Here is a 21,157-nt window from a genome sequence, read left to right as displayed (position 1 = left end):
TTCCACGTTCCATTCCATATTCCAATCCATTCCATTCCACATTCAATTACTATCCATTTCACATTCCATTCCATTCCATTCCACATTCCATTCCAGTTTCCCAGCCATTCCATTCCACATTCCATTCCTTTTCATTCCATTCCATTCCTCATTCCATTCCATTCCATTCAATTACAAATTCCACTGCATTCCATTCCACTTTACATTTGATTAATTTCCAGTACATTCCATTCCACATTCCATTACATTCCATCCATTCCGCAATCCATTCCATTCCATTCCACATTCCGTTCAATTCCAATCCACTTTCAATGCCACATTACTTTCAATTCCATTCCACATTCCATTCCTTTCCATTACAAATTCCATTGAATTCCATTCCACATTCCTTTCCATTCCAGTACACATTCCATTCCTTTCCTTTCCACGTTCCATTACACACCATTTCACATTCCATTCCACATTACTTTCCACATTCCGTTCCAAATTCATTTCCATTCCATTCCACATTCCATTCCACAATCCAATCCATTCCAATCCACTTTCCACTGCATTCCATTCCACATTCCTTTCCACATTCCATTCCACATTCCATTCCACGTTGCATTCCACATTGCGTTCCACTTTCCATTCCACCTTCCATTCCAGTCCATTCCACATTACATTCAACATTCCATTCAATGTTCCATTCCAATCCATTCCAGATTGCTTTCCACAATACATTCCATTTGATTCCACATTCCATTTCACATTCCTTTGCACATTCCATTCCACTCTATTCCACAATGCATTTCACATTACATACCATTACATTCCACATTCTATTCCACATTACATTCCACTTTCTATTCCACTCTATTCCACATTCCATTCCACCTTCAATTGCATTCCATTCCATTTGACATTCCATTCCATTCCATTTCATATTCCATTCCATTCCGTTACATTGCATTCCACATTACATTCCGTTCCATTCCACCTTCCTTCGCATTCAATTCCACAATGCATTTCATTCCATTCCACGTTCCATTCCAACTTACCTTCTACTTTCCATTCCAAGTCCCATTCCACGTTCCATTCCACATTCCTTTCCTCCTTCCATTCCACATTCCATTCCACTCCATTCCATTCCACATTCCATTCCACATTTCACTCCATTTCTTTCCACATTCCACAGTACATTCCATTCCACATTCCATTCCATATTTCATGCAATTCCATTCCACATTCAAGTCCATTCGTTTCCATTCCATATTCCAATCCATTCCATTCCACATTCCACTGCATTCCATTCAACATTCCATTCCACATTCCTTTCCATTCCATTCCACATTCCAGTGCATTCCATTCCACATTCCATCACATTACATTCCATTCAATTCCACATTCCACTCCATTCCATTCCATTCCACAATCCATTCCATTCCATTCCCCATTCCATTCCAAATTCCATTCCACATTCCATTCCATTCCATTCCATTACGTTCCACATTCCATTCCATTACATTACAATCCATTCCACATTCCATTCCACATTGCATTCCATTGCACATTCCATTCCATATTCCATTCGTTTCCATTCCACATTCCATTCCATTACATTCCACATTCCATTCCATTCCGTTCCAAATTCCATTCCATTTTATTCGAAGTCCCATTCCATGTTCCATTGCATACCATTCCACGTTCCATTCCTTTCCATTCAATATTCAATTTCATTCCATTCTACATTCCATTCCACATTCGATTTGACATTCCATTCCACATTCATTCCACATTGAATTTCACATTGAATTCCACATTCCATGACACATTCAGCATTCAATTCCATTCCATTTCACGTTCCATCCCATTCCACATTCCATTGCATTCCATTCCGCCTTCCTTTCCATTCCCATTCCATTCCATTCCACATTCCATTCAACATTCCATTCCACATTCCTTTCCCTTCCATTTCACATTCCATTCCATTCCATTAGTCAATCCATTCCACATCCCATTTCAAGATCTATTCCATTCCATTAGTCAATCCATTCCACATCCCATTTCAAGTTCCATTTCATTTCATTCAACATTCCGTGCCATTCCATTCGACATTCCATTCCACATTCCATTCCATTCCATTCCATATTCCATTCCATTCCATTCCACATTGCATTCCATTCAATTCCACATTCCATTCCATTCAATTCCCCATGGCATATTCCATTCCACGTTCTGTCCCACTTTCCATTTCAGTTTCCCTTCCATTTCATTCCACATTCCATTCTATTCCATTCCATTCCACATTCCATTCCACATTCCAATCCATTCCAATCCAAATTATATTCCTTTCCATTCCACATTCCATTCCACATTCAATTCCATTCCATTCCATATTCCATTCCATTCCATTCCACATTGCATTCCATTCAATTCCACATTGCATTCCATTCAATTCCCCATGGCATATTCCATTCCACGTTCTGTTCCACTTTCCATTTCAGGTTCCTTTACATACCATTCCACATTCCATTCTATTCCATTCCATTCCACATTCCATTCCACATTCCAATTCATTTCATTTCACATTACATTGCATTCCATTCCACTTTCCATTCCATTCCATTCCATTCCTTTCCATTCCACATTCCATTCCATTCCATTCCATTCCATTTCCCATTCCATTCCATTCCACATTCCATTTCCTTCCATTCCAAATTCCATTCCATTCCATTCCACGTTCCATTTCACATTCCATTCCACCTTACATTCCATTTCACTCCACATTCTATTGCACATTCCATTCAAAATTCCATGCCACATTCCATTCCATTCCCCAATCCATTCCACCTTCCATTCCATTTCATTCTACATTCGATTCCACATTCCATTCCATTCCATTCCACGATCCATTCCACGTTCCATTCCATTCCATTCCATTCCGTGTTCCATTCCACGTTTCATTCCATTCCATTCCACTTTCCATTCTACCTTCCATTCCATTGAATTCCACGTTCATTTCCATTCCATTCCCCATTCCATTTTATTTCATTCCACATTCCATTCCAAATTCCATTACACTCCATTCCACATTCCATTCCTTATCATTCCACTTTCCATTCCGTTCTGTTCCACATTCCTTTCCATATTCCATTCCACATTCCATTCCTCATTCCAGTCCCTCCCATTCCAATTTCTTTTCAATTCCATTACAAGTTCCATTCCATTCCATTCCACTTTCCATTCCACATTCCATTCAACATTCCTTTCCTCATTCCAATGCCTTCCATTCCATATTCCATTGTACTCCATTCCACATTCCATTCCATTCAATTTCACGTTCCATTGCATTCTATTCCACATTCCATTGCATTCCATTCCACATTCCATACCATTCCATTCCTTTCCATTCCAAATTCTTTCCATTCTATTCCACATTCCATACCATTCCATTCCAATCCATTCCACATTCCATTCCATTCCATTCCATTCCATTCCATTCCATTCCATTCCATTCCATTCCATTCCTTTCCATTCCATTCCACATTGCTTTCCATATTCCTTTCCATTCCTTTCAACATGCCATTGCATTGCATTCCACATTAAATTCCAGTCCATTCCACATTATATTCCATTCCATTCCACGTTCCATTTCATTCCATTCCACAATCCGTTCTACATTCCACTTCACATTGCATTCCACATTCCATTTAACATTCCATTAAACATTCCATTTCACATTCAATTAAACATTCCATTTCACATTCCATTCCATTCCATTCCATTCTACATTCCATTCCATTCCACATTCCATTCCTTCCAATTCCATATTTCATTTCACATTCCAATCCATTCCATTTCACATTCCATTCCAAATTCCATTTCATTCCATTTCACATTCCATTCCACATTCCATTCCTTTACATTCCCCTTTCTATTCCGTTCAATTCGACATTCTGTTTCATTCCATTGCATTCCATATTCCATTCCACTCAATTCCATATTCCATTCCATTCCTTTTCATATTCCATTCCATTCCATTCCATATTCCATTCCTTTCCATTGCATATTCCATTCCATTCCATTCCTTTTCATTCCATTGCATTCCACATTCCATTCCACATTCCATTCCACATTCCATTCAATTTCATTCAACTTTCCATTCCATTCGCTTTAATTTCATTCCACATTCCTCTCCATTCCATTCCAAAATACATTGCATTCCATTCCACATTGCGTTCCGTTCAACTCCACATTCCATTCCATTCCATTCCACATTCCTTTCCATCATTCCATTCTACATTCCATTTTACATTCCGTTCCACATTTCTGCCCATTCCATTACACATTCCATTCCACATTTCTTTCCATTCCATTCCACATTTCTTTCCACTTTCCATCCCATTCCACATTCCATTCCACTCCATTTAATATTCCATTCCATTCCACATTCCATTCCACATTCCATACCATTCCAATCCACATTCCATTCCTCATTCCACTGCACTCCATTTAACATTCCTTTCCATTCCACAATGCATTCCACATTTTAATCCATTCCATTCCACCTTCCATTCCACATTCCATTCCATTTCACTCCACATTCCATTCCATGTTACAGTTCACTTTCTGTTACATTCTGTTCCACATTCCATTCCACACTCAAATCCATTCCATTCCATATTCCATTCCATCCCATTCCATTCCATTTTCCATTGGACATTCCATACCATTCCTTTACAGATTCCATTCCATTCCATTCCATTCCATTCCTTTCCATTCCATTCCATATTCCATTCCATTCCATTCTCTTCCATTCCACATTGCAAGACATTCCATTCCATTCCATATTCCATTCCATTTCATTCCACATTCCATTCCATTCCACATTCCTTTCCACATTCCTTTCTATTGTATTCCACGTTCCATTCCACAATCCTTCTCATTCCATTCCATATTCCATTCCACATTTCATTGCATTGCATTCCGCATTCCATTCTATTCCATTCCATTCCATTCCTTTTCGGATTGCTTATCGTTCCTTTGAATTCCACAATCCATTCCATTCCATTCCATATTCCATTCTGCTCTATTGAATTCCACATTCCATTCCATTCCTTTTGACATTCCATTCCATTCCATGGAATTCCACATTCCATTCCATTCCATTCCATTCATTATTCCATTCCCCGTTTTAATCCATTCCATTCCACATTCCATTACACATTCTGTTACATTCCATTCCACATTCCTTTCCACTTTCCATTCCATTTCACTCCATTCCACATTCTGTTGCATTCCACATTGTAGTCCATTCCATTCCTTTACTCTTTCCTGTCTATTCCAAGTTGCATTGCACATTCCAATCCACATTCCATTCCATTCCACATTCCTTTCCACATTCCAATATATTCCATTCCTCATTCCATGCCATTCAACTCCAAATTCCATTCCACATTACATTCCTTTCCTTTCCATATTTAACCCCACTTTCCATTTCACGTTCCATTCCACATTCCACCCCACAATACATTCCATTCCATTCCACTCTCCTTTCCACATTCCATTCCACTATTCTTTCCACTTTCCTTTCCACATTTTATTCCATTCCATTTAACATTCCATTCCATTAAATTGCACATTCCATTTCATTCACTTACATGCTACATTCCATTCCACATTCCATTCCTGTCCATTCCACCGTCCATTCCATTCCATTTCACATTCCATTCCATTACATTACACATTATTTTCCATGCCATTCCACATTCCATTTCATTCCTCATTCTTTTACATTCCATTCCACATTCCATTCCATTCCACTCCATATGGAATTCCATTCCATTCCATTCCAGATTACATTCCACATTCCATCCCACTCCATTCCATATTCCATTCCACTTTCCAATCCATTACTTTCTACATTTCTTTCCATTCCTTTCCATTCCACATTTCATTCCATTCCATTCCACATTCCTTTCCAATCCATTCCATTCCACATTGCATTCCATTCCATTCCATTCCACATTCCGTTCCATTACACTTCCCATTAAACATTCCATTCCATTCCATCCCACATTCCTTTCAGCATTTCATACCATTCCATTCCATTTTCCATTCCACATTCCATTCCATTCCATTCCACATTCCATTCCATTCCATTCCACGTTGCATTCCATTCCATTCCACTTTCCATTCAATTCCATTACTTTCCACATTCCATTCCATTCCATTCCATTTCACATTCCATTCCATTCCATTCCACATTTGATTCCAATTCACACCCCATTCCAGTCCATTCCGAATTCCATTCCATTCCATTCCATGCCACTTTGCATTCCATTGCATCCACATTCCATTCCATTGCATTCCACATTCAATTCAATTCCATTAAACTTTCCATTCCATTCCATTCCATTGCATTCCTTTCCATTACATATTCCGTTCCATTCCATTCCACATTCCATTCCACATTCCATTCCATTCCATGCCACATTCCATTCCACATTCCATTCCATTCCATTCCAAATACGATTCCATTCCATTCCACATTCCATTCCCTTCCATTCCACATTGCATTCCATTCCATTCCATTCCACATTGAATTCCATTCCGTTGCATTCCACATTCCATTCCATACCATTAAATATTCCATTGCATTCCATTCAACATTCCATTGCATTCCATTCCATGTTGCCTTCAATTCTTTTCTATTCCTCATTTCATTCCATCCCATTCCATTACATTGCACATTCCATTCCACATTCCATTACATTCCATTGTACATTGCATTCCATTCCATTCCATATTTCATTCCAATGCAAATTGCATTCCATTCCACATTCGATTTCATTCTTTTCCATTGAATTCCAAATTCCATTCCACATTCCATTCTACATTCCATTCCATTGAATTCCACATTCCATTTCCCATTCCATTCCACTTTCCATTGCACAATCCATTCCATTGCTTTCCGCATTCCACTTCAAAATCCATTCCACATTCCATTCCATTTAATTCCACATTCCACTCCCCATTACATTCCACATTCAATTCCCCATTCCTTTCCATTTCATTCCACATTCCATTCCATTCCATTACTCATTCCATTCCACTTTCCATTCGATTTTATTCCACATTAAATTCCATTCCATTACACATTCCATTCCACTTTCCATTCCGCGTTCCATTCAAATTTCCATTGCACGTTCCATTCCATTCCATTCAACGTTCCATTCCACATTCCATTTCATTCCATTCCACTTTCCATTCAACATTCCATTCCGCCTTCCATTCCTTTCCATTCCACATTCCTTTCCAGATTCCATTCAACTTTCCATTCCACAATCCATTCCATTCCGTTCCACATTCCATTCCTCATTCCATTTCTTTCAATTCCACATTCCATTCCATTCCACACCACATTCGATTCCACATTCCTTTCCATTCCATTCCACTTTCCATTGCAAATTCCATTCCACATTCCATTTCATTCCATTCCACATTCCATTCCACGTTCCATTCCACTCCTTTCCACGTTCCATTCCACGTACCATTGCACAATCCATTCCACATTCCATTGCATTCTATTCCACATTCCATTCCACATTCCATTCCATTCTATTCCTCATTCCATTCCACAGTCCATTCCATTCCATTCCACATTCCATTCCATTCCATTCCATTCTACTTTCCATTCCATTCAATTCCTCATTCCATTACACATTCCATTCCATTCCATTCCACAATTAATTCCACATTCCATTCCATTCCATTCCACATTCCTTCCACATTACATTCCACGGTCCATTCCAAGATCCATTCCACGTTCCATTCCACGATCCATTCCGCGTTCCATTCTATTGCATTCCATTTTCCATTCCATTCCATTCCATGTTCCATTCCATTCCATTTCACATTCCATTCCAGATTCCATTTCACATTCTTTTCCACTTTCCTTTGCACATTCCATTCCATTCCATTCCACTGCACATTCCATTCCATTCCATTCAACATTCCATACCATTCCTTTCCACATTCCATTCCATTCCATTCCAATCCATTCCATTCCACATTCCATTGCTTTCCATTCCATTCCACATTCCATTCCACATTCCTTTACCTTTCATTCCACATTCCATTCCATTCCATTCCATTTAATTCCACTTTCCATTCCACGTGAAATTCCACGTTACTTTCCACTTTCCATTCCACGTTCCATTCCACATTACATTCTGTTCAATTCTCTTCGTATTCCCCATTCCATTCCACTTTCCATTCCATTCCATTCCACATTCCATTCCATTCCATTCCACATTCCATTCCATTCCACTTTCCATTCCATTGCATATTCCATTCCATTCATTTCCATTCAAATCCAACTTCCATTCCACATTCCATTGCATTGCATTGCACATTCCATTATACTCCATTCCATACTGAATTCCATTTTTTTCCCCATTCCATTCCATTCCAATCCGTTTCAAATTCCATTCTATTTATTCCACATTGCATTTCAATACATTCCAAATTGCTTTCCATTCCATTCTACTCCTCATTCAATTCCATTCCATTCCATATTCCATTCCATTCCTTTCCACATTCCATTCCATTCCATTCCACATTACATTCCACATTCCATTCCATTTAATTCAATTTCATTCCACATTCCGTTAAATTCCATTCCACATTCAACTCCATTCCATTCCATTCCACATTCCATTCCACAATCCATTCCTCATTCCATTCCTCATTCCATTCCATTCCATTCCATTTTATTCCACATTCCTTGAAATTCCAGTCCACATTCCATTTCATTGCATTCCATTCCACATTCCATTCCATTCCATTCAACATTCGTTCTATTCCATTCCATGTTGCATTCCATTCCATTCCACATTCCACTCCACATTCCATTCCTTGCCATTCCGCATTCCATTCCCTTTCATTCCACAGTCCATTCCACGTTACATTACATTACCTTCTACAATCCATTCCACATTCCATTCCAATCCATTCCACATTCATTTCCATTCCGTTCCATATTCTTTCCATTCCATTCCATTCCACATTCTATTCAATTCCATTCAATTCCACATTCCATTCCACATTCCATCCCATTGCATTCCACATTCCCTTCCATTCTATTCCACATTGCTTTCCATTCCATTCCACATACCTTTCCATTCCATTTCTCATTCCGTTACACATTGTATTCCATTCCATTACAAATTCCATTTCACATTCCGTTCCACATTCCACACCATTCCATTGCATACCACATTCCACATTCCATTCCACATTGCATCCCATTCAATTCCATATTCCCTTCCACATTTCATGACATTCCATTTCACATTCCCTTCCATTCCATTCCATTCCACATTCCATTCAATTCCATTTCATTGAATTCCACATTCCATTCCATTCCTTTCTATTCCACACTCCATTCCACATTCCATTCCTTTCCATTTGTGATTCCATTCCACATTCCATTGCATTCCATTCCACATTGCATTCCACATTCCATTCCACATTCCTTTCCACATTCCATTCCACATTCCAATACATTCCATTCCACATTCCATTCCATTCCATTTCTCATTAAATTCCACATTCCATTCCATTCCTTTCCACATTCCATTCCACTTTCCATTCCACGTTCCATTCTATTCCATTCAATTGCATTCCATTCCACATTAAATTCTTTCCAATTTCACATTCCATTACATTCCATTACACATTCCATTCCACTCCGTTACACATTCCATTCCATTCCATTACACATTCAATTCCATTCCATTACACATTCAATTCCATTCCACTTTCCGTTCTACATTCCATTCGACATTCCATTCCACTCCATTTCACATTGCATTCCATTCCATTCCATTCCACTTTCCATTCAATTGTACATTCCATTCCTTTCAATTCCATTCCATTCCATTCCACATTGCATTCCATTCCACTCCATTCCATATTCTATTACATTCCTTTCCATTCCATTCCATATTCCATTCCATTCCATTCCTCATTCCAATCCATTCCATTCAACTCCATTCCACATTCCTTTCCATTCAATTCCACATTACATTCCATTGCACATTCCATTCCATTCCATTCCATTCCATTCCACATTCCATTCCATTCAATTCCATGCCATTTCATATACCATTCCATTCCATTGCAAATTCCATTCCATTCCATTCCACTTTCCATTCCATTTTTCATTCAATTGCGTTCCATTCCACATTTCATTCCACATTCCATCCCACTGCATTCCACATTCCATTTCATTCCATTCCACTTTCCATTCCACATACCTTTCCACATTACATTCCTTTCCATTTCATTCCATTCCACATTCCACTCCTTTACATTACACATTCCATTCACTTCCATTCCACATTCCAGTCCATTCCATTAAATATTGCATTCCATTCCATTCCACATTCCATTCCACATTCCATTCCATTCCATTCCACATTCAATTCCATTCCGTTCTACATTCCATTCCATATTCAATTCCATTCCATTCTACATTCCATTCCATTCCTTTCCATTACGCATTCCATTCCATTCTATTCCTCATTCCATTCCTTTCCATTCCATATTGAATTCCATATTCCATTCAATTCCGTTCCAGTCCTTTCCACTTTCCATTCCTTTCCATTCCACTTTCCATTGCATTCTAATCCACATTCCATTTCACATTCCTTTCCATTCAACAATCCATTCCACTTTACATTCCCCTACATTCGACATTCAGTTACACATTGCATTCAATTATGTTCCACTTTCCATTCCACATTCAATTCCTCATTCCATTGAATACAATTCCAGATTCCATTACATTCCATTCAATTGCATTCCAATTTGCATTCCATTCCACTCCAAATTCCATACCATTCCAATCCAAATTCCATTCCATTCTATTCCGTATTCCATTCCATTCCATTTCATATTCCATTCCATTCCATTCCACATTCCATTCCATTCCATTCCGCATTCCATTTCACTTTCCACTCCATTCCATTCCACATTCCGTTCCATTCCATTCATCATTCCATTACGTTCTGATACACATTCAATTCCATTCAATTCCATTCCATTCCACATTCCATTCCACAGTCCAGTCCATTCTATTCCATTCCACATTCCATTCCACTTTCCAATCCATTGCATTCCAAATTCCATTCCACAATCCATTCCATTCCATTTCTCATTCCGTTACACATTCCATTCCATTCCATTCCAAATTCCATTCCACATTCCATTCCCCATTCTATACTATTCCATTGCATTCCACATTCCAGAATCCATTCCACATTGCATCCCATTCAATTCCATATTCCCTTCCACATTTCATGCCATTCCATTTCACGCCATTCCATTTCACATTCTGTTCCATTGCATTCCATTCCACATTCCATTCAATTCCATTTCATTGAATTCCACATTCCATTCTATTCCATTCCATTCTGCATTCCATTCCACATTCCATTCCTTTCCATTTGTCATTCCATTCCACATTATATTCCATTCCTTTCCACGTTCCATTCCACATTCCATTCCACATTCCTTTCCACATTACATTCCACATTCCAATACATTCCATTCCACATTCCATTCCACATTTCATTCCGTGCCATTACACATTCCATTCCACTTTGCATTCCATTCCATTTCTCATTAAATTCCACATTCCATTCCATTCCTTTCCACATTCCCTTCCACATTCCATTCCACGTTCCATTCTGTTCCATTCCATTCCATTCCATTCCACTCCACATTAAATTCCTTCCCATTTCACATTCCGTTCCATTCCATTACACATTCCATTCCATTCCACTTTCCGTTCTACATTCCATTCGACATTCCTTTCCATTCCATTTCACATTGCATTCCATTCCATTCCATTCCACTTTCCATTCTACTTTCCATTCCATTCCATTCCATTCCACTTTGCATTCCATTCCACTCCAATCCATATTCCATTCCATTCCCTTCCATTCCATTCCATTCCATTCCACATTCCACATTACAATCCACATTGCATCCCATTCCATTCCATATTCCCTCCCACATTCCATTCAATTCCATTTCACATCCCATTCCATTCCATTCCATTCCACATTCCATTCCATGCCATTTCTTTCCTCATTCCTTTCCATTCCATTCCATTCCACATTCCATTCCCATCCGTTCCACATTCCATTCCATTCCATTCCATTCCACATTCCATTGCACATTCCATTCCGTTTCATTCCACATTCCATTCCACTTTCCATTCCACATTTCATTTCATTCTGTTACACATTCCATTCCATATTGCATTCCATTCCATTTCTCATTACATTCTACATTCCATTCCATTCCTTTCTACATTACATTCCGCATTCCATTCCATTCCATTCCAATCCATTCCATTCCACATTCCATTCCTTTGCATTCCACATTCCATTCCATTCCACTACACATTCCATTCCATTCCATTACACCTTCCATTCCATTGCACATTCCATTCCACATATCATTCGACATTGCTTTACATTCCATTTCACATCCCATTCCATTCCATTTCACATTCCATTCCATTCCATTCCATTCCATTCCACTTTCCATTCCATTCCACATTCCAGTGCATTGAATTCCTTTCCATTCTATTCCACATTGCATTCCATTCCATTCCATTCCATATTCCATTCCGTTAAATTCCATTCCATTCCATATTACATTCTGTTCCATTCTTTATTCCATTAAATTCCATTCCACTCCATTCCACGTTCCATTCCATTCCATTCCACATTCCATTCCATTTCATTCAACGTTACAATCCACATTCCATTCCGTTTCATTCCACTTCCCATTCCAGATCCCATTCCACATTCCGTTGAATTCCATTCCACAATCTATTCAATTCCATTCAATTCCATTCAATTTCATTCCAAATTCCTTTCCATTCCATTCCACATTCCATTCCATTCCATTACACATTCCATACATTTCCATTCCACATTCATTTCCCCATTCCATCCCATTCAATTTCACATTACATTCTACATTTCTTTCCATTCCATTAAACATTTCATTTCATTCCACATTCCATATTCCATTCCACATTCCATTCCGCATTCCTGTCCCTTCCAATCCATATTTCATTCCATTAAATTCCACGTACCATTCCATTCCATTCCACTTTCCATTCCATTCCATTCTGCTTTCCATTCCATTCTATTCCACGTACCATTCCATTCCATTCCACGTACCACTCCATTCCATTCCACATTTCATTCCATTCCATTCCACATTCCATTCCACATTCCATTCCGCATTCCATTCACTGCCATTCTACATTCCGTTCCATTCCATTGCTCATTCCATTCCACATTACATTCCACGTTCCATTCCACGTTCCATTTCACGTTGCATTCCACGTTCCATTCCATTCCATTCCGTGTTCCATTCCACATAGCATTCAATTCCATTCCACTTTCCATTCCTTTCCATTTCATTCCACATTCCATTCCATATTCCATTCCATATTCGATTGCGCATTCCAGTCCCTTCCATTCCACATTCCATTCTCTCCATTCCAATTTCCTTTCCATTCCATTAAACATTCCATTCCATTCCAGATTCCATTCCATTCTATTCCACATTCTATTGCCTTCCATTCCACATTCCATTCCATTCCATTCCACGTTCATTTCACGTTCCATTCTATTCGATTCTACGTTCCATTTCATTCCATTCCTCGTTCCACTTCATACCATTTCACATTCTATTCCACATTCCATTCCACTATGCATTACATATTCCATTTCACATTCCATTCCACATTCCATTTCACATTCCTTTCCATTGCATGGCATTCCACTTTCCATTCCATTCCATTCCACAATCTATTCATGTCCCTTCCTTTCCGTATTCCATTGCATTCCATTCCACATTGCATTCCCTTCCATTCCATTCCACTTTCCATTCCTTTCCATTCCATTCCATTGCACATTGCATTTCAAATTCCAGTACATTCATTTCCACATTCCTTTCCATTCCATTCCACTGTCCATTTACTTCCATTCCACTCTCCATTCCATTCCGCGTTCCTTACCATTCCATTCCGCGACCAACTCTGTTACATTCCACATTAAATTCCCTTGCATACCACATTCCAGTCCATTCCAATCCATTCCACGTCTCATTCCTTTCCATTCCACGTTCCATTTCATTGCATTCCACTTTCCAATCCATTCCATTCCACGTTTCACTCTCTTCCATTCCATGTTACATGCCATTCCATTTTACATTCCATTCCATTCCACTGCATTCCATCGCACATTCCATTCCAATTTCCATTCCATTCCCTTCGATTCCACATTCCATTCCACTTTCCTTTCCATTCCATTCCAGGTTGCATTCCATTCATTTCCACTTTCCAATCTACATTTCATTCCGTTTCATTCCACATTGCATTCCACATTCCATTCCATTCCTTTCCACATTGCATTCCATTCCATTCCACATTCCTTTCCATATTCCATTCCATTCCACGTTCCATTAAATTCCATTCAACATTCAATTCCATTCCATTTCCATTTCATTCCGCTTACCATTCCACATTCCATTCTATTTCATTCCACATTCCATTTCACATTCCATTCCATTTCATTCTACACTGCATAACATTGCATTCCTCATTCCATTCCATTCCATTCCACGATCCATTTAATTCCATTCCATTCCGTTCTATTCCTTTCCAAATTCTATTCCATTCCATTCCACGTTCCATTCCACTCCATTCCATTGAATTTCACATTCCATTCCATTCCATTCTACATTCCATTCCATTCCATAAAACGTTCCATTCCAAATTCCATTCCACATTCCATTCCTTTCCATTGCATTCCATTCCACATTCCACTCCATTTTCTTACACATTCCATTCAATTCCTATCCACATTCCTTGGCATTCCATTAAACATTCCATTCAAATCCATTCTACATTCCATTCCGCATTCGATTCCATTCCATTCCACATTTCATTCCACATTCCCTTCCTTTCAATGCTACATTCCATTCCATATTCCATTAAATTCCATTCTACATTCCATTCCATTCCATTCCACATTACAATCCATTGCATTCCATTCCATTACACATTGCATTCCATATTAAATTCCATTCCATTCCATTCCACTCCTCAGTCCATTCCATTCCATTCAACATTCCATTTCACATTCCATTTCACATTCCGTTCCATTCCATTCAACAATCCCTTCCACATTGCATTCCATTCCTTTCCATGTTCCATTGCGCAATCGATTCCATTCCATGCCACTTTCCATTCGACATTCCATTCCGCATTGCACTCAACTCCATTCTACATTCCATTCTGCATTCCATTCCACATTCCATTCCACATTCCATTCCACATTCCATTCCATTGCATTCCACATTCCATTAAATTCCCTTCCACATTCCACTCCTTTTTGACCCACATTCAATTCCATTCCAATCCATTCCATCACACATTCTATTCCATTCGATTACATCCATATTCCAGTCCACATTCCATCCCATTATATTCCACATTCCATTCTACATTCCATTCCATTCCATTTCATATTCCATTCCATTCCATTCCATTCCACATTCCATTCATTTCCATTCCTCATTCCATTCCATTACACTACACATTCCAATACCTATTCCATTCCATTCCATTCCACATTGCAATAAATTCCATTTCACATTCAATTCCATCCCATTTCCATTCCATTCCACTTTCCATTCCACATTCCATTCCATTTCATTCCACATTCCATTCCACATTTCATTCCATTTCATTCCACAGTCCATTACATTTCATTCTTCATTCCATTCCATTCAATTTCGCTTTCCATTCCGTTCCACGTTCCATTTAATTCCATTCCATTCCGTTCCATTCCTTTCCAAGTTCTATTAAATTCCGTTTCACATTCCTTTCCATTTCATTCCACATTCCATTACATTGCATACCTCATTCCATTCCATTCAATTTCACTTTTCATTCCATTCCATGTTCCATTTAATTCCATTCCATTCCGTTCCATTCCATTCCAAGTTCTATTACATTCCATTTCACATTCCATTCCATTCCATTTTACTGCACTCCACATGGCAGTCCACTTTACTTTCCACATTCCTTTCCACATTCCATTCCATTCCATTGCATATTCCATTCTACTTTCCATTCCATTTCATACCACATTCCATTCCAAATTCCATTCCATTCCTTTCTGTTCCATTCCATTCAACATTGCATTCCACATTCCGTTACATTCCATTCCACATTGCATTCAACATTCCATGCTACATTCCATTCCATCCCATTCCACATTCCATTCCATTCCATTCCACGTTCCTTTCAACATTCCATTCCTTTCCACTCCACATTCCGTTATGTTCCATTCCACGTTCCATCCCATTGAATTCCATATTCCATTCCACTATCCTTTCCTTTCGATTCCACCTTCCATTCAATTCTATTACACTTTCCATTCCATACCATTACATATTCCATTATGTTGCATTACACGTTACATTTAATTTCACATTCCATTCCACATTCCATTACACTCCATTTCATATTCCATTCCATTCCATTCCACATTCCATTCAATTCCATTCCATTACATTCCATTCCACATTCCTCTCCATTCCATTCCATTCTGCATTCCATCCCATTCCATTCCATATTCCATTAAATATTTCATTCGACATTCCATTCCATTCCATTCCACATTCCATTCCATTCCATTCCACATTCCATTCCATTCCATTCTATTCGACATTCCATTCCATTCCATTCCACATTCCATTCCATTCCATTCCAGTTTCCATTCCATTCCATTCCATTCCACATTTCATTCCAGGTTCTAGTCTGCTTTACATTCCACATTCCATTCCTCACTGCATTCCTTTCCATTCCACGTTCTAGTCCACTTTCCATTCCACATTCATTCCTCACTCTATTCCATTACATTCCACATTCCATTCATTCCATCCGATTCCACATTCTATTCCATTCAAAATTCCATTCCATTCTACATTCCAGTCCTCATTACTTTCCTTTCCACTCCACTTTCCTTTGCACATTCCATTCAAATCCAATCCACATTCCATTCCAATTTCCATTTTATTCCATTCCACATTCCATTCCACATTCCATTCCACTTTCGATTCCATTCCATTACACATTCAATTCCACATTTGATTCCTTTCCTTTCCACTTTCTCTTCCACATTCCTTTCCTCTACATTCCGCTTTTCATTCCGTTTAATTCTTTTCCAGTACACATTCTATTCCATTGTATTCCATTCCACAATCCATTCCATTCCATTCCACATTCCATTCCACATTCCGTTCCTTAACTATCCACATTCCATTCCCTTCCATTCCACATTCCTTTCCATTCCATTCCACATTCCATTCCATTCCAATCCACATTCCATTCCATTCCATTCCACATTCCATTCCATTCCATTGTATTCCACATTCCATTCCGTATTCCTTTCCACATTCCATTCCATTCCATTCCACATTCCTTTCCATTCCATTCAACATACCATTCCATTCCATTCCACATTCCATTCCATTCCATTCCTCTCCAGATTCCATTCCACATTCCTTTCCTTTCTTTTCCACATTCCATTCCATTCCATTCCAGATTCCATTCCTCTAAATTCCATTCTATATTTCTTTCCATTCCATTCCACTTTCCATTCCATTCCATTGCATTCCATTGCATTCCACTTTCCATTCCACATTCCATTACACATCCCATTCAAAATTCCATTCCATTCCATTCCACATTCCATTCCATTCCATTCCACACTCCATTCCATTCCATTCCACACTCCATTCCATTCCATTTCACATTCCATTCCATTGCGTTCCACATTCCATTAAACATTCCATTCCACGTTCCATTCCACATTGCTTTCCATGTTCCATTCCACCTTCCATTCCATTCCCTTTCACCTTCCACTCCACAGTCCATTCAACGTTGTTTCCACTCCTTTACACATTACATTCCACATTAGATTCCTTTCGATTCCACATTGAATTCCACATTCCATTGCACATTGCATTCCATTGCATTCCACTCCGCATTCCATTCCATTCCATTGAACATTCCATTCCATTCCATTCCACATTCCATTAAATCCCATTTCCTTCCATTCCATTCCATTCCAATTTCCATTCCGTTCTACATTCAATTCTACATTCGTTTCCATTGCATTCCACCTTCCATTCCACAATCCATTGCATTCCATTCCACATTCCATTCCATTCCATTCCTCTTTCCATTCCACATTCCATTCCATTCTATTCCATTATACATTTTATTTCACATTCCATTCCATTCCATTCCCGTCCACATTATGTTACACTGTGTTACATTCCACATTCCATTCCATTCAACTCCATTCCATTCCACATTCCATTCCATTCCATTACACTTTCTGTTCCATATTCCAATTCACTACCTTCCACATTCCATTCCTCATTCCATTCCATCCCTTCCCACATTCTATTCCATGCCATTCCACATTCCATTCAACAATGCATTCCATTCCATTCCACATTCCAGTCCACATTCCATTCCATGCCATTCCACACTCCATTCCATATTCCTTTACATTCCATTCCATATTCCTTTACATTCCAATCCATATTCCATTCCATTTCTGTCCACATTCCATTCCATTCCATTCCATTCCACATTCCATTCCATTCCATTCAACATTGCATTCCATACCATTCCACTTTGCATTCGATTCCATTGAACATTCTACTCCATTCCTTTCCACTTTCCATTCCACATTCCATTGGACATTCTATTGCACATTCCATTCCACGTTCCATTCGATGTTCCAATCCACGTTCCATTCCACATTTGATTCCATTCCATTCCATTCCTCATTCCATTCCACATTCCATTTCACATTCCTTTCCTTTCCATTCAACATTCCATTCAACATTCCATTCCACATTCCTTTGATTTCCATTCCATATTCCGTTCCATTACATTCCACATTCCATCCCATTCCATTCCACATTCCACCCCATTCCATTCCACATTCCATTCCATTCCATTCCATTCCACATTCCGTTCCATTCCACATACTTTTCCATTCGGTTGCATTGCACATTCAATTCCATTCCATTCCATTCCATTCCACATTCCATTCCACTTTCCTTTCCAATCCTTTCCTCATTCCATTCCATTCCATTCCATTGCAGTCCAAATTCCATTCTATTTCATTCCATTGCACATTCCATTCCATTCCATTCTTCATTCCATTCCATCCATTCCACGTTCCATTCCATGTTCCAATCCATGTTCCATTCCACCTTCCACTCCATTCCATTCCATTCCACATTCCATTCCACTTTCCATTCCACATTCCTTTCCATTCTGTTTCACATTTCTTTGAACATTCTTTTCCACATTCCTTTCCACATTCCTTTCCATTCCATTCCACATTCCATTCCATTACATTCCAAATTGCATTCCATTCTACTTCACATTCCATTCAACATTCCCTTCCTCATTCCATTCCACGTTCCATTGCACGTTCCTTTACACGTTCCATTTCACGTTCCATTCCCCGTTCCGTTCTACGTTCCATTGCATTCCATTCCTCATTCCATTCCACATTCCATTCCATTCCATTCCACTTTCCATACCGTTACATTTCACTTCCCATTCCACAATCCATTCCACATTGCATTTCATTCCATTCCACATTCCATTCCATTCCACTCCATTCCATTGCACTCCATTCCACTCCATTCTCTTCCACTCTCCATTCCATTCCATTCCATTCCACTTTCCTTTGCATTCCATTCCACATTCGATTCCATGTTCCCTTCCATTCCATTCCACATTCCATTCCATTCCATTCCATTCCATTCCACATTGCATTGCATTCCATTCCATTCCACATTCCATTCCATTCCATTCCACATTCCTTTCCATCCCTTTCCACATAGCTTTCCATTCCATTCTATTCCATTCCATTCCATAATGCATTCCATTCCTTGTTACATTCCTTTCCATTTCACTCCACTTTCCATTCCACATTCCTTTCCATTCCACATTCCATTGCATACTCGATTCCTTTCCATTCCACATTCCATTCCGTTCCATTCCACATTCCATTCCATTCTATTCCATTGAATTCCATTCCTCATTCCATTCTGTTCTATTTCACATTCTATTCCATTGCTTTCCACGTTCCGTTCCACATTCCATTAAATTCCACATTCCATTCCGCATTCCATTCCATTCCATTCCACATTCCATTCCATATTCCATTCCATTCCATTCTGTTTCATTCCACGTTCCATACCGTTTCATTCCACTTTCCATTCTACATTCCATTCCTTTCAATTCCATTCCACATTCCATTCCAGTCCTTTCCACATTCCTTTCCATTCCAGTCTACATTCCATTCCATTCCATTCCACTCCACATTCAATTCTATTCCACTCCACATTCCATTCCACTTTCCATTCCACGTTCCATTCCACGTTCCATTCCATGTTCCTTTCCACGTTCCATTTCATATTCCATTCCACATTCCATTCTACATTCCATTCCATTCCATTCCTGCTTCCATTCCACATTCCATTCCATTCCACTTTCCATTCCTTTACATTTCACATTCCATTCCACAATCCATTCCACATTGCATTCCATTCCATTTAACATTCCATTCCATTCCACACCATTCCATTGCTTTCCATTCCATTCCATTCTATTCCACTCTCCATTCCATTCCATTCCATTCCACATTCCTTTCCGTTGCATTCCACATTCTGTTCCATATTCGCTTCCCTTCCATTCCACATTCCATTCCATTCCATTCAATTACATTCCACATTCCTTTCCATTCCATTCTACATTCCATTCCATATTCCCTTCCATTCCATTCCACATTCCATTCCATTCCATTCCATTCCATTCCATTCCATTCCATTCCATTCCATTCCCCATTCCATTTGATTCCATGCCACATTCCTTTCCATTCCATTCTATTCCATTCCATCCCACAATGCATTCCATTCCATGCCACTTTCCTTTCCATTTCATTCTACCTTCCATTCCACAGTCAATTCCATT

Source organism: Pongo abelii, chromosome 13 (genome assembly GCF_028885655.2).
Source record: "Pongo abelii isolate AG06213 chromosome 13, NHGRI_mPonAbe1-v2.0_pri, whole genome shotgun sequence".
NCBI lineage: Eukaryota > Metazoa > Chordata > Mammalia > Primates > Hominidae > Pongo > Pongo abelii.
This window is presented reverse-complemented; position numbering follows the sequence as displayed.